Raw genomic sequence first — 15,500 nt, 5'->3', positions numbered from 1 at the left:
CATTTTGCTTTGCATGTGTATTTTACAATCTTTTTAGTAATTTTGGAGTTGAACCATGTATTTAGCTATAATGGGAAGTGATTGTACTTCAAAATTCAGGGCAGCGTAGGTAGTTAAATGTCTCTATGCAGGAGCTAAACCTGAACCTCAAATAAATGGGCATAGAAAATTGCTACTCCAAAGGCTTTGCAAGCATACTCGTCCTGTACCTGCAGGAATTAAGCAGATAGAAGTAAACTCTGTATTCGTGTGCTGTGGTTGCCATATGGGAGTGCTCCTAAAGAAGATAGACTTGACCTTTCATGGTGAGGAGCAACAGCAAATGAGTATATCATAAAGTGAGGGAGGAGAAAGAGGTGAAATCACATTCTGTGTGTGGTGGAGTTTGCAGATCTGAAGCTTGCAGCTTGGCTGGATTAGTACTGCAGCTGATGACAGTGGTACCAAATTTGTTTGTGATCCCCAGGCTAATATAATGTAGTGCCAACAGGTGGTGCTGTCAAAGGAGTTGTTTGCTGCTTTTGCATCTTTATTCCTGCTTGTCAGGTGCAGTGGAGAGATGATTGGGGAAATCTGTATGGTGAACACATTAAGGGCCCTGAATGCCTTCAGAGCAGGGTAGCAAAGCTAGTGAAAGTTCTGTAAGGAATGTTCTATGAGGAGCAGGTAGGGTCTTCAGACTTGTCTAGTGTAGAGGGAGCTGAAGGGTGAACTCCATGACTCTACATATTCTTGAGGAGATGAAGGGGGAGAGGTGGACGTGCTGATTTCTTGTCTCTTGGGTTTGGGTTTAGGGTGTGTGGGAATGATTGGAATCTGCATGAGAACAGATTCAGATTGGACATTAGGAAGCATTTTTTTACTGAGAGGTTGGTTAAACATTGGAATGGGCTTCCTGGAGCATTGGTCACTCCCGCAAGGCTGTTTAAGAGGCATTTGGACAGCATCCTTAATTACATGCTTTAATTTTGGTCAGCAGTGAATTGGTTAAGCAGTGCTAGATGATCACTGTGGGTCTCTTCCAACTTAAAGAGTCTATTATACAAAACAAACTGAAAAAACTCCCGAGAGCAAACAACAGTGTTTAGACTAAGGTGTAACTCTGGACCAGATGTAGCTATATTCGAAGATATTCCAGTTTTAGGCTGGCTGCATGTAGTGCTGCTCTGGTGAGGCTTTAAATTGCCAAAAGTGGAAGTTGAGCAATGGTAATTGGAAATAAACAGTGGCTATGGCTGTTTCTGGTTTTATTTATATATGACTTGAGGTTAAATGGAATGTTCGAGACTGCTTCAAAGCGTCAGAAGACTAGAAAAGCCACTCCTGATCATTGTGTTTTCTTACTGCTGTTGCAGAGTTTTTCCAGTCTTCAGACTCTTGGAGTAGTATTATCAGGTCCTTGTGGACTTAAGTTCCTGCTTACTGTGGCTCTCCATTGTCTGTAATAACTTTTTAAAGAGTGCTGTTGTCTCTGTCCGTGTTGCTTCTCTTCCTTGCTTGCTGCCTCCACTCGGTACTCTTAGGATGTAGTGCAACACTGTAGCAGATCAAGGCTGTTAAGTCTTGCAATTCAGTGTAATAGCTCTAAGGCTTGGCAAGGGTCACTCATTTGCCTTTTATACAGTGTTCTGTGGAGAAAACAAGATGACATATTGTTCATGTTACCTGATCTCAATAGTTACCCCAGACAGTTGGAATTCATAGAGGAGGGTAGAAGTATCTTTTGTTTACTGGATCATGCTGCTCAGTCACTTCACTGACCCCAAGAGCATCTAGTTTACCAATCATTTTGCAGACTTTTACTGGACAATTTGAATAGTTCTGGTGCTATATCATTGACCAAGTGTCCTATTTTTTTTGTGCATCTGTAAACTTCTTAAAGTGCATTGCTGCATAAGTGAGAATGGGAGTTCACACATGGGTCATTGTTCCCTCTACTGTTCTTCCTTCATATTTTTTACTTCCACAGATAATAGGAAGAGGTAGAAAAAAAAAAAACAACAGATGTTGCATTCAGTTGTTTATAACTTTGCTGAACTCTAATCTTTTGGACTGAAATACTTTGTCTTTTCTTTCTCTGGAGTTTGATGTTTGCATAAAGCTTTCAGCCACAATTTGTCATCTCTTCCCAGAAATAAATGCTGAAATAATGTTTTATGGTTTTCTATGTCAGACTCTTCTTGAAAACACTGTAATGCACCTTTGAATTGGAACATGTACTTGAGACTGGTAAATTGGTGACCTCTGGCTGAGGTCACAGAATCAACCAGGTTGGAAGAGACCTCCAAGATCATCCAGTCCAATCTATCACCCAACCCTATCCAATCAACTAGACCATGGTACTAAGTGCCTCAGCCAGTCTATTTTGAACACTTCCAGGGTCAGCGACTCCACCACCTCCCTGGGCAGCCCATTCCAATGCCAATTACTCTCTCTGTGAAGAACTTCCTCCTAACATCCAGCCTATACCTCCCCTGGCACAATTTGAGACTGTGTCCCCTTGTTGTATTGCTGGTTGCCTGGGAGAAGAGACCAACCTCCACCTGGCTACAACCTCCTTTCAAGTAGTTGTAGGCAGCAGTAAGGTCACCCCTGAGCTTCCTCCAGGCTAACCAACCCTAGTTCCCTCAGCCTCTCCTCATAGATGTAACGTTTCAGTTTTATATGAAAACTGCTAAAATTGACACAAGTATCTCTTTGAAAATTTGTGATCTGGACAATACAATATTCGCTTGTGGAATTCCCTGGAGGCTATTTGTACTCTGCTTAGCAGGATTTTACTTGCAAGTTTATCTCTGGGCTGCAATAAGGTGTGCAGAATCTGGAAACCATAATTATCTCAAACTAATTGAGGGTTTGAGAGGGGTCTTATGACGCAGCACCAGGTTATGTGAGACAGCCCTGGGTGCACCAGCTCCAGAGTTGTGCACTCATTCCTCTGTCTCTTTTGGCTTATTTCCTAGCTAAAGTGCTGCTTGTCTGGTTCTTCCATTAATTTATAGTGAAAACAGAGGTCAGGTGAACTGATGCAAAGGAATGGGAGTGAAGCAGGAATATCTCTTCTAATGTCAGCAAAACAGTGGTAGGTTATCATGGACTATCACCCTTAGGGTGCCCTGGCTGTGACTGAATCCTATTAATGAGAAATTTGAGGACTTGTATTTGTCTGTTCATGCAGGGAATGAATGGTAACTTGCCATCTCAAGCTGGTACAGTGAAATAGCACCAGCTACTCGCTGGCTCTTGTGGTTTGGGTTTTGTTTAGTTTTGTGTATGGTAGAGGAGCTTTTTCTGTGTTTTACCTTTTGTTTTGTTTTTAATTCCTTCCTCCTCCTCCCTCAGTGCTTGCTCTGACAAGTTCATCATCCAGTAATCACTGTCTGATCTAATTTTACTCAGTTTTACGTGGTCTGCAAACTTTCTATGCGAAGTACCACCTCAAACTGTTCATACAACTGAGTTGATCTGACTACAGGCAGAAGAGGATTATTTAGTTTCACTAATCTCCTGTAGCTGATGGTGCTGTTGTAAAAAATGTATTTTCTTGGAGTTCCTGCTGCCTGTAACTTAGACTTACCCTGTATCAGACAGTAGCCCATATATACTTAGCCACTTTTCAGTACTGAATAAGCTGTTTTGTACAGTTATTAGAGTGATATCACAGCTGAGTTGCCTTTTTCCAGATAAGATTTTCCTATTATTAATAGGAACATATATTTGCTAACCTGTAGGTCTTGGTGCAACAATCCTTAGTGAAAACTGGAGCCACTTTTAGGAATAGGTAGGTGACATCAAAACACAAAACATCTCTTTTATTCTCGGAATAATTTAGGAGCTAATATGTACATGCACATTTTTTCTTCAAAAATTCTCATCCTGTGAAAGCTCACTTAATATACACAGATGATGCTTTGCTAGAGTAAGGATTTCATTCAATTAGTTACGATGCAATGGATTGCAGTGTGTAAGGCCAAGAACAAAAATGCAGCCGTGTTTTAGCAAAAAGTATCACTCCTTTGCCTCTTACTATGTGATAAGATTGAGGTCTCTAAAGATAGTAAGTTAATCTAGTTAATACCTCAGTTATAATGGAATGAGGCAATTAGATTGTTTTTTTTGCTTGAAGCTTTTATCATGCCTCCTGATACTTTGTTTTGGGCAATCCAATTTCACAGGGTATGAGAAAAGTGTTACTTTGAAAAAAGCAGTTGAACAATATGGGAATCTCCATGCTCATGAGAAGAGACCAAGAGAGCCTCTAAATTTATACATTGGGTTTCTTTGTGTAACAGTGCAGAATAGCAAAGGAGAGCAAGTATTGCAAAGAGCTGGTCCCTTTGCTGTGGCTCTAAGCAACATTTTTGTTATTAGAGCAGTAACTCAAAACTTAGAAAATTATAATCTCATTACTCTAAGCTTTTTGTTTTTAAAGAGTGTTAGTGGGTCTTTGTACTAGTAGTGTTCAACATCACTATCAGGTAAAGGAATGGTGCACATGTTCAACTGCAAACAGAGCAGCGTACTCTGTTGCTCTCAGGGTAAGGTTGTTCTGATACTGGTGGTTTGGTTATCAAGCAGTTCCATTACAAACGCTTGTTTTCACAAACACCATAATTCTACATCAATGTCTATTGATCAAAACATCTTTCATACTGTGACTGGGTGCAAGTACTGACTTTGCCTTTTAAGAGTTCTAAATCTCCAGTTATTTCAGTTGTGGCTGTATTCACGCTGCTGTACATTGGGATTCTTGACTAGCAAGCTAAAAGTAAAATGCTGAGCACTTTGCTTTAAAGACATTTAGTTCTGACTTTACAATATTTATACTTAAATTGTCTTGCAGAAAAAAAGTTAAAATATAAATTTGACATACAAATTTCTGTGTTTATAATTAGAGAATCATTGGTTCAGTAACAGAAAACTCTGCAAAGAGAATAAACTGATGTTTTCCCTCTTACTGGTAAGAAAAATCTCCCTGCTGCAGGGGCTGAAAGTGGAAGGCTAATGCTTTATTTTTTTTTTCCCTTAAGTTCTAATATTGTGGGGAAAATGCAGAGTTTGAAAGTGTCAAATTCACCAAAATCATCATTCCTAGAAGAAGTCAAGGTATGTTCTAAGTGTTTTTCACACTTCTGTAATCCCCACTTGAAGTTCCTTGTGTAGCCTACTTCTGGCTAGTTTCCATAATGTTAGAGATATGTTTATTTTCCTTTCCTCCTGTCTTTAAAGATGCACTGTAATTTGTTATGGTCATGAGCTGTCATTGGATATGTTTTATGTATCCAACATACATAAGATCCTGGACAACCTTAGTTTTGCTTTTCGGGCATATTAGTCTAAATTTCAAACTTAAAATAATGCCTTTTAGCTATTTTTTGTTAGCACTTGAAAACCAAAATTTTGGTTTCTCTGCAGTATATCCATAGAGTTGATGCTGCAGTTGGTTGTACTGCCCAGCAAGGCTTGGTGGGTGCTCAACGGCAGAGCTTGCAGGTACAGAACCATAAACCATGGATTCTTTACAACTGGAAAGTTAGAGAAAAATGTTTCTGATAGCTCTAGCTGGGAATAGTCTGGAATAAAGCTGTGTGTGGATCAAAGCTGAAAACATGAAACAGGCTAGACCTACTGGAAGCCTTCCAGCTGCTTCTCCTCCTTTGCAGGGCATATATTCTTTTACCTACCCAGCCCAGCCTAGAGAACCAGGTGCTTGCTGCCAATTAGCCTTGTCAGGACAGCCAAGAGCTTCTCTTGACAAGCCTGACTGCTGACAGCAGCTGTGCGGTAGTTTTAGGCAGGATTTTAACTCCTTGCTTGCCAAGTGTTTTGCAGATGAAATCCCCTAATCTCATTCTGCAGTTATTCAGATGTGCTGTTTTATGAAAACATATTTCATACAGGAACTTATCTAAGTTTGCCATTGGTGCTTTAGTGATAGCATTTACTTGGCAAACTATTGGCATGAAAGAACATATGTTGGGAGTTAAGTCATTATGAAGGCCACTTCGTAAATTTGTGGATGCTATCGGAACTGTCACTCTGAACTCTTCTAGCTCATGTAGAGCACGGCTGAATAAGACACTAGGCTAGTCCAGCAGTTTTCTCTCCAGTTGCCTGAAGTTTAATCACTCTTCAGTTTTGCAGTGGCACAAAGGACTTTGGCCACTTTACATGTCATCCATTAATATAGTTGTATTATAAATTATAACTAAATGTTTCATATTTTTAAACACTTTTTTGTTGCTGCAATCATAGAATAGTTTAGGTTGGAAGGGACCTCAAAGTTCATCTAGTTCCAACCCCCCACCATAGGCAGGGACGCCTCCCACTGGAATAGGTTGCTAAAGGCCTCAAGAGAAGCTTGTGTTTACTCTTGGAGTTTTCCTGAGTTTACTTGTCTTTCATGTGTGTATGGCCTTGCTATTCACGAGTGTTTTGCTCCAGTAGTGTTCCAGTGAGCAAAAATACAGATGCTATCTATAAAGCCTCAGTACTTTTTTTTGAGTTTTCATCATAGATGTCAGATTTATGAACTCATAGTGCAAGAGGTATTTTTTTTAATTACACATAGCAGTATTTAGCCTTCACATTAACACTGACTTCTTTCATTTCACTTCAAAAGAAATTACACTTTAGGGCGTCACTGTTCTCAATTGAGATTCTAAGAACTTTTGGGTCTGTGTCACTTAAATTTGAAAGGCAGGCAGCTTTCTTTAATGTTTTGCAAACCACCCAAATAGCAATACTGCTTTTTCCTTTAGAGCCACCATTGTGGGTACATCTCTACAGAGGGACAAATAAAGCTTTGCTTTTTATCACTTTTAAGAGGTGACAGCTAGCTAGTGTGTATTAGAGAATATGATCTTCTGCTTAGCTACTTCCCATGCGTCCTTTCTATCTGAGTGCATAAGAAGAGCTCTGTGTGTGAAGGAGATGCTTGTGAGCTTGCGGGGAGAAAGGATGCTATGGTGAGGGAGAGGCGTTAGGCAGGCTGTTGAGGTTCTGAAAAATGTAGAGTTTCAAGTGAGAAGAACTAAAAACTGTTAAATCAGTATAAATTGATCCAGGAATAGAGGAACTACTGCTTGGAAAATAGCCACATAGCAATCGAATAAAATTATCTATTTACAAAATACCTGAAATTGGCTGTTTCTAATAAACTAGTAAGGAAATGGGATATGATTGACTCATCTGTTCAACTTTGCTTCAAATTTCCTTTGCTTTCAGTGAAGTATGCTTTTTCCTGAACTCAGAAATCCCAAGAATTATGTATGATAGTAATTAGATCACTCTTTATATCAGTTTGAGACCTATTTATATTTAAGAACTTAATAGAGAAGGATATGCTTTGTTAGTGTTATTTAGAGGACAAACAGGTTCTGCACTGCTAGAGGAATGTTCCATAACTTTTCTTAGAGTGCTTTTGGCTTTTACAGAGATCATCAAGAGGGCTGCCCTACTTTACTTTAACAGTGACTGAAGCCATTTATTCTGCCCTCATGAATTTAAAAGAAGTCTATTGGCAGATTCTGCATGAGCACATTTAAATAGTACAGAAAGCATTATTTCTATGAGTCATGAGGAGTTTTCTGTAGTGGGTACCCAGCTTTGCTAAATTACTATTTCTTCTGTTACTTTTTCAAATTATAGGTAACATGAAGTTGTGAATTGCCCACTTAGAATGTAAGGAGGTCATTTTAAGGGAAACAGCTTCTGGTTTATATTGCTAGTGTGAATTTGCATGTTATGATGAGCAGTCGTTAGGATACTTCCTAAATCATTTGAGAATGCCTTGCAATTGGTAAACATTGTTGTCTTGAATTGTCAGAGCTTCTACCATAGATTATCTGCTGCCATGTGGAGTTCTCAGTAGATTTGTATAGCATTATTTATGTATTAATATTTGAAGCTTGTGCTTGCTATGTGTAGTTCTGTAGTCTTTATATGACTAGAAATGCTAGCTTTGTTCATGAGGGTTGTATTATTATGTGCTGGACTCATGTAAGTTTAGGGAAAAGAGTATTGTGGACACAACTCTCTATTTTTAGTTCAGTGTTGTTCACATTTGGTTCTTCCATTGATGTTTTTCTATTTCAGGGATTTTAGATTTGCTGAAAGGAGGAGAAATGGCTGGCAATAGTACTTTTTTTTTAATGTAACATGTAAACACATGTAGTCCTGACATTGGCCTTTCTGAACCCCAGAGCCTAGTAAGGGGCTACAAGGATAGAATCAACCAGGTTGGAAGAGACCTCCAAGATCATCCACTCCAACCTAGCACCCAGCCCTAGCCAATCAACTAGACCATGGCACTAAGTGCCTCATCCAGGCTTTTCTTCAATACCTCCAGGGACGGTGACTCCACCACCTCCCTGGGCAGCCTATTCCAATGCCAATCACTCTCTCTGTGAAGAACTTCCTCCTAACATCCAGCCTAGACCTGCCCTGGCACAACTTGAGACTGTGTCCCCTTGTTCTGTTGCTGGTTGCCTGGAAGAAGAGACCAACCCCACCTGGCTACAGCCTCCCTTCAGGTAGTTGTAGACAACAATGAGGTCCTCCCTGAGCCTTCTCTTCTCCAGGCTAAACAACCCCAGCTCCCTCAGCCTCTCCTCATAGGGTTTGTGTTCCAGGCCCCTCACCAGCTTTGTTGCCCTTCTCTGGACACATTCCAGCACCTCAACATCTCTCTTGAATTGAGTGGCCCAGGACGGGACACAGCACTCAAGGTGTGGCCTGAGCAGTGCTGAGGACAGGGGAAGAATAACCTCCCTTGTCCTACTGGCCACATTGTTCCTGATACAGGCCAGGATGCCATTGGCTCTCTTGGCCACCTGGGCACACTGCTGCCTCATGTTCAGCCTACTATCAACTAGGACCTCTTTGTCCCTTTTTTCGTGGCTGCTTTCCAGCCACTCTGTCCCTAGTCTGTAGTGCTGCTTGAGGTTGTATGACACTGTTCAAAATAGCTTGGAAAGATATGTTTTAACTGAAGTTGCTAATGTGTAGCTGTTTGGAAAGAAACTATCAGAACATCAACTATCTGAGCTAAGACTGCTTTTTGCTTACTGTGAATCTACACCAATGAGGGGGAGAAGATTAATTCTTACTTTTAGTTTTGAACAATAACAAGGTATCATTTTTCTTTGACCTGACAACCTGTCAGCTTAAGTCCTTAAAACTTTGATCTTTCCCTGTACTTTAGCAGTGTCCCAGTTTGAGCCCATGAGCTCCCTGGGACTGGAGGACAGAAATTACTCTTGCTCCTTTCCAGGAGTAAGAATAGTGCACACCGATTGCAAGTTTAAAAAGAGATTGTATTTACAAGAGCATATATACAAAAGGCAATCAGGTAGAAGTAGTACAAAACCCATTAGGCCTAAACTGGCCTTATAGAATCCTCCACAACTTCCCCAGCTGCACTCCTCAGCTGGGGCCAACAAGACCTCAGCAGGCCATGTGATGTAGCTCACTATTCTCTGCCAGCTGGTAGCCATCTCCCCCACAGACGATGAGATAAGAAGGAACATGCACTGTTCCCAGAGAGTAGTTGAAGGGAGGATAGGCAGGGAGGAGAAAAGGCAGATGTCAGTCAGGTGCTGCCTTTTAAGCTATGATATTGGAAGATGGAATAAAATAACAATATCACAATATCCTGGGACAAGCAGGTCCGTCCCTCTGGGATGGGCCTCCATCCCTATGGTTCTGTTCAGGGAGACCCAGAATCCCTCAAACTACCACAAGCAGGAATCATCCTGCCAGCTGAGCATTTTCTTTTTGAAGTAAAGGTTTTTGGAAGCTGAACTTTAAGCTTTAATGTTCAAAGCAGCAGCTGAAATAGAGATCTGATCTCTCTCTTAGCAGTCAGAGCCCCATGTTTGACTTCAAATTGAGGTTTCTCTTCAAAGTAGCCATTTGAGGTCTTAATACCCTGAGCTGAACTAACCAGTGCTGCTGTGGAAGGAAGCAGTCTTGTCCTGGCTGCTGTTCCCTTCCTCCTTGTCTGCTCCTCCCTTTTGTTAATGCGAATGTTTATACAGCAGTTATAAACCAGATGGAGTAAATGATTGAGACTTACTCTGAAAGTTCATTTTTAATCAGGATCGGTTTGTTGAGCTGGTTGACTGAGCAGCCGTACGGTGTACAGACCACCCTCTGTACCAGCACAGGTGGCCAGGAAGAGACTGATGCCGTTTCTTTCAGTTGTTGTTGCTGACTTATGCCTATTTTGTTTGTTGCTGGCATTATGGTTTGATATCCTTTGCCTGATCTTGGCAGATACGAGTCTTGATTTAGGGGTTTAGACCTTCAGATTCTTCTTGCAAAACTGTCCTTCAAATTTATCAGAGCCTAGTAGGAAAAAAAAACCAGTGGTTCTTTGTTCTAATGAGGCTTTCATGTACCCTTAGGATGCTTGGCCTATTTACTTAATCTACATTAAAAAAACAATTTTGGCCTCTTCCAGCCCTCCAAATCTGTTCTTCAGGCTATCTACAGTGAGCATATTTTTGTGTGTGTAGGAAAAAAATGCACGATTCCACCTAAGCCAACATACTCCTTGCTTTTTAGAAATGCTGTCTCTAGCCTTACAGTGGTAATTCATTATTTTTGGAATGTGTTTTGGAGGGGAGGAAATGGCTTTGTAATTCTTAGTATTGCCTTTTCTTCCTTCCTCAAGTGAGTTACTTTTAAGAGGTAGGTGTTTGCCAGCCTTATTAATTTTGACTGAATAGGGTTGAGGAGTGCTTGTGTGAGCGGCTTTGTTAGCACATCCCTAGGAGCAGTGGTCTATAGCAGGCATTTGGCAGTGCACACACTGGATGTTAACCTCTTCAGCAAGCACACTACACCAAAATGTAAGCTTGTGTCTTTACTAACGGAGTCTGTTGTCATTGTTAACTGAACAATTTTAAAGTAAGGAACAATCTAAACAAACATAGTCTCCCTCTGTTTCTTTTACTTACACCTCTATGGTTCAAGGTGATGCATGCCAGTGTCACTGACTGTTAGCCTGCTTGCTTGTGCAGACTCATACTGTCGTTGAACTAATACTCTGCTACGTGCTCCATCTCCCCCTTTTCCTCTCCCTTTTCAGGTTGTATTTTTACTTGTAAGAATTGTATGAGTTTTTCTTCAATGTTCTGTTGTTGTCTTTCAGTGCTTTGAAACTATTAGCATATGAAAATACCAAAGCAATGAATGTCAGATATAAGCATACAATATCTGTTTTATAAAGTGTCATACATTATGCAGTGTATCAGCTTTTGTGAAGATGGTACATTTATGGGAATTAATTTTTTGCATGAATTTAACATTTCAACTAATTTTTTAAGTTGAGTAATGCTGAGAACAAAATAAGTGTATTATCTTTAGGCCAGAGCACAGCTTTGACTTTGAATATTCCTCTTGGGAAGTCACAGGCAGAAAGCCCTGGCTGCATCTTGTGACACTTGAGGAAAGTGTGGTCAGTTTTCACAGCAATCTATTAATATGTGTGTTATTCTAGGATAACAAACAGATTGTAACTGTTCATTGTAATGATACTTCACAAATGGTTTTTGCTATCTCTCTTTGTAATCTCATCATTTGTACACTCAAAATACTTGAAGACTACACTCATGCAAACTTCATGGCTTCGAATGTCTCTGCATTTATGACAAATGGAAAGATACCACTGCTTACCACTTCAGGAATCCTTGTAGGGTGCTTACTACTTGTGGTTTTCTTTTGGGTTGTTTTGTTCCCCTCTTATGCCAGTTTAAAGTAGATAGAAACCACTCCTAGTTGAAAAGAGATTGTTTTAGAGATGCCTTTATCACTTTTCTTTTTCTTAGAAAATTTAAATACTGATGAATTCACATTGTGGATTGGAGTAGAATTAAATTCATTTTCAGTTAAGGCTAAAATAGCAGCTGGCAGTGCTCTCTTGTTAAATGAGTGGGCTAGTTCAGAAGTAATTTGTATTTTGCTAGCCTTAGTGCTGCCACAAAAAATCTGTAAAACCACAGATTTGTTACACATTGGTTTAAACTCATTTATACAAATGTTTGATTGAATACTACATGTTTAATTATCCTCTTGAAGCTTCTTCTAAAACACAGTTGAGAGGGTTGAATGAGACAGTAACCAAAATTCAGTAAACTGTTTTCCTTTAGTGAAGGTTGGTTCCCAAAGCAGCCACTCCATGCTGGAGCCAGCGTCCACCAGGCTGTGCCAGCTGGCTAGCAGTGGTGATGTGATAGGTGGCACGCTGACTGTTCATATTTCTGAGCAGAGCTGAGGAATAATGGTGATGTTGTTTCAGTCTGGGGCCACGAGCATACCCAGGACTGAAACGACTCTTACCCCGCTCTGGGAGTAAGAATGAGGACACTGCATGCCAACTGGAAGTTTAAAGAGAGATTCTACTTACAAGAGCATACGCATACAAAAAGCAATCGAGTAGAATAAGTGCAAAAACCCACTAGGCCCAAACTGGCCTTCTAGAATCCTCCACCCCTTCCACCCTCATTTGTCCTGAGCGTAAGCCAAAACTGCCCTCCCCAGCTGGGGCCTACGAGGCCTCAGTGGGCCACATTACACAGCTCAATTCCCTGCCAGCCATCTCCCCCATGAACTGTGAGATAAGAACATGCACTGGTCCCAGAGAAGCGAAGGGAAGAAAGGCAGGGACGAGAAGGGGGAGAAATCAGTCAGGCACTATCTTTTAAGCTGTGATACCAGAAAATGGAATAGAATAACAGTATTACAATATCCTGGGACAAGCAGGTCCATCCCCTTGGGATGGGCCTCTGGCCCCGTGGTTTTGTTAAGGGGGGACCTAGGATCTCTCCAACTACCGCGGATGTGTAAAGTTAAGTACCATCTGAACAGTCAAGGCAAACTTCCATGTCCTTGTTGTTTTTTTTCAATGAGTTAGATTGGTTAGCATGCACACCTCCTTGCCAGCATTACTGGTTTTATTTGGAATGCAGATATGTCTTGGAGACCTGAGTGACCTGATGGCTTAAGTAAGGCTTTACTGAAAATTCTGCAGTGCTTATTCTACCAACTTTACTTTCATTTGCTCTGTTCAGACCTTTATCTGAGCCAGTTATAGTAATTTTAGTGTCTTCTCATTGTAGACTTACAGAAACTTAATTGAGGGGGAGGGAGGAAATGGGTATAAATGCTACAGATGGAAAAAAAATCTTTGTATTTGCTTTAATCTTTGTTTTGTACTAAGATTTTGTACTTGTAACTCTTGTTCATTGGAAATGTTACTTTTATGGATTTTTTTCAGTAGTAGTAGAAGAGCCTAATTTTCAAAGCATTTCAGGAATCTTAGTGCTTCTGGAGGTAAATGGGAACAAAAAATGTGTAGTACTTTTCTGATGTTATTCTAGAGTCTTTGCCTTGGAATAGTAATTTTTTTTATATTAATCATTGCTCCACTCCATTGTTTGTTACTCAGATATATATGCATCATACTTGAATATTTTTATGCCTGTTCTGCATGTAAAATTTAGAATGAGTTGCTGTAGTTTTCTCTTAATTCATACTGCTGTAGTTTTCTCTTAATTCATACTGCTGTAGTTTTCTCTTAATTCATACTGCTGTAGTTTTCTCTTAATTCATACTGCTGTAGTTTTCTCTTAATTCATACTGCTGTAGTTTTCTCTTAATTCATACTGCTGTAGTTTTCTCTTAATTCATACTGCTGTAGTTTTCTCTTAATTCATACTGCTGTAGTTTTCTCTTAATTCATACTGCTGTAGTTTTCTCTTAATTCATACTGCTGTTTTGGGCTTGGTCATAGTGTGGAGAAGCAAAGTATTCTCCTCTGACCTGTTACTGTTAAATTTCTGACAGTGATGCAAACATGCTAAATCACTCAAGTCCTTGTATTTCTGAAAAAACAATGATGATGTTTTAGGGAAGTGCTGACTCGCTCTTTAAATAAAGAAATTGTCTTGTATTCCACTTTCTCATTTTTAGAATCATGGTTCATATTCCTCTTGCTTCACAATCATAACATCCTTTTGGCAAGTGCAGCAGTTGCTTACCTGGAAAAGTAATATTAGAAAAGTGTGTATTTTTAGCTGCCTTTTGATGTGATGTAGCAGCTGGAAACAAGGAGAGTCGGTATGAGGTGATCTCACAGCACTGCCAACCACAGTTTGTGGACTTGAGACCAAAATGTAGAGAAACAATTTTTGAAAGCCTGGGCATGCCCATTGTGCCTGACACTTCAATGACTTGGATATTGTGGTTTAGCTTTTCATTCTCAAAAGCTTCATTTGGGCAGCCTTCCCTGTACTCTGTCAATGTTGTTGATGGATGAAAAAGAAAACTCTGTGAGGGTTTTTGTTTGTTAATACATATTTAAAATGTATGTAATGATCAGGCAGTTACCTGCACACATATAATTATTAAAATATCCCTTTGATACTAATGATTAATTGTAAAGATCGAAGTTAAAAGGCACTTCAACAGCTAACAAAAATAACATCTTTCTCCTTCTAGTAATCATGTCCAGAAGTCAGAAAAGGAATCTAGCAAGTTCATGTTGAGGTATATTCTCAAGACAAGATACAGTAGCTTGTATGCTTTTCTTGGTAACAAGGCTATCTGTATTCTCTTGAATTAACTTCAGTCTATCAAGGCAGTGTGATGGGGATTTTGTCCTTGTGGGGTTTTTGACTCATTCTTGAAACTTTCTAGGACAGCTTGGAGAACTTTTTCCCTGTCTAAACTAATAGTGCAAAGGAAGAGCAATAATGAGCAATTTTAAAGTAAAAGACACCACTGAACAGAGTACAGCAGTTTGGTTAGAAAATTAATTCCAGTTCATTGTCACAAAGATAATGGACTGTTTCTAGCCTAATTTCTCAAGGAAATGGAGCCTACATACTCTCATTTCCATTCCCCAAATTTGGAACATCTCTGTGCCTAGGAAGAGGAAAACATATTCAACTTGATAGAAGATTGACTTCTACCCAGTTTTCTATGTACTGTGTTGATAGGCTGGCAGCAAGCAAACACATGCTGCCTCCTGGTCAGTGTGGATATTGAAACAGCGCAAGCAGCTGCGATTATTGTGACGGCATGGTGCTTGGTTGTGTGGTTCCTACAAGTCTGTATGTGTTCTAGCTTTATCGTTCCACTGCTCTTGGAACTCCCCCCAGTTATTCAGCTTGGTCCAAAGAACTCCAGAAACACCAAAATTGGATTTTATTTTTCATCAGGAAGATATTCCTTGCTCACTCACTTAGACATTTTCAGTTTTACGTATGCTCAGAGCTCTCTAGAATTTATGTAAAACATTGCCCTGCAGATGGTTGCCTCCTTAACAACTACTTTGCATGTTGTTCAGATTGTCACTAGCACTGTTCAAGGTAACTTGTTTCAGTAATCTCCAGAGATTCTGAAGGCTTGATTTCCCCTCTTCCCTTCCACACCTCTCTGCATTCTCGCTAAATTCCTAGCTTTCTGGGCTGCTGAATTATCTGAGGAGGGAG

The 15,500-nt window shown here is 40.1% G+C and overlaps 1 protein-coding gene across 4 annotated transcripts in view; it reads left to right on the top strand.

Annotated features, from left to right (window-relative positions):
- The window catches only part of SOCS5 (suppressor of cytokine signaling 5), a 37,178-nt gene that overhangs the window by 11,903 nt on the left and 9,775 nt on the right, over positions 1-15,500 (top strand). The window contains exon 1 of one of the 4 annotated variants that reach the window (XM_064158365.1): positions 5,064-5,106. The exons of the other annotated variants lie outside the window; for them this stretch is intronic. The gene's annotated coding sequence lies outside the window, so the exon portion shown is untranslated. Of the gene's footprint in view, positions 1-5,063; positions 5,107-15,500 lie in introns of those variants that run through there. 4 annotated transcript variants of the gene reach the window in all.

This window comes from Pogoniulus pusillus, chromosome 18, assembly GCF_015220805.1.
Source record: "Pogoniulus pusillus isolate bPogPus1 chromosome 18, bPogPus1.pri, whole genome shotgun sequence".
NCBI lineage: Eukaryota > Metazoa > Chordata > Aves > Piciformes > Lybiidae > Pogoniulus > Pogoniulus pusillus.
The sequence above is the reverse complement of the archived record's forward strand: the minus strand, read 5'-3'. Positions and strand labels throughout refer to the sequence as shown.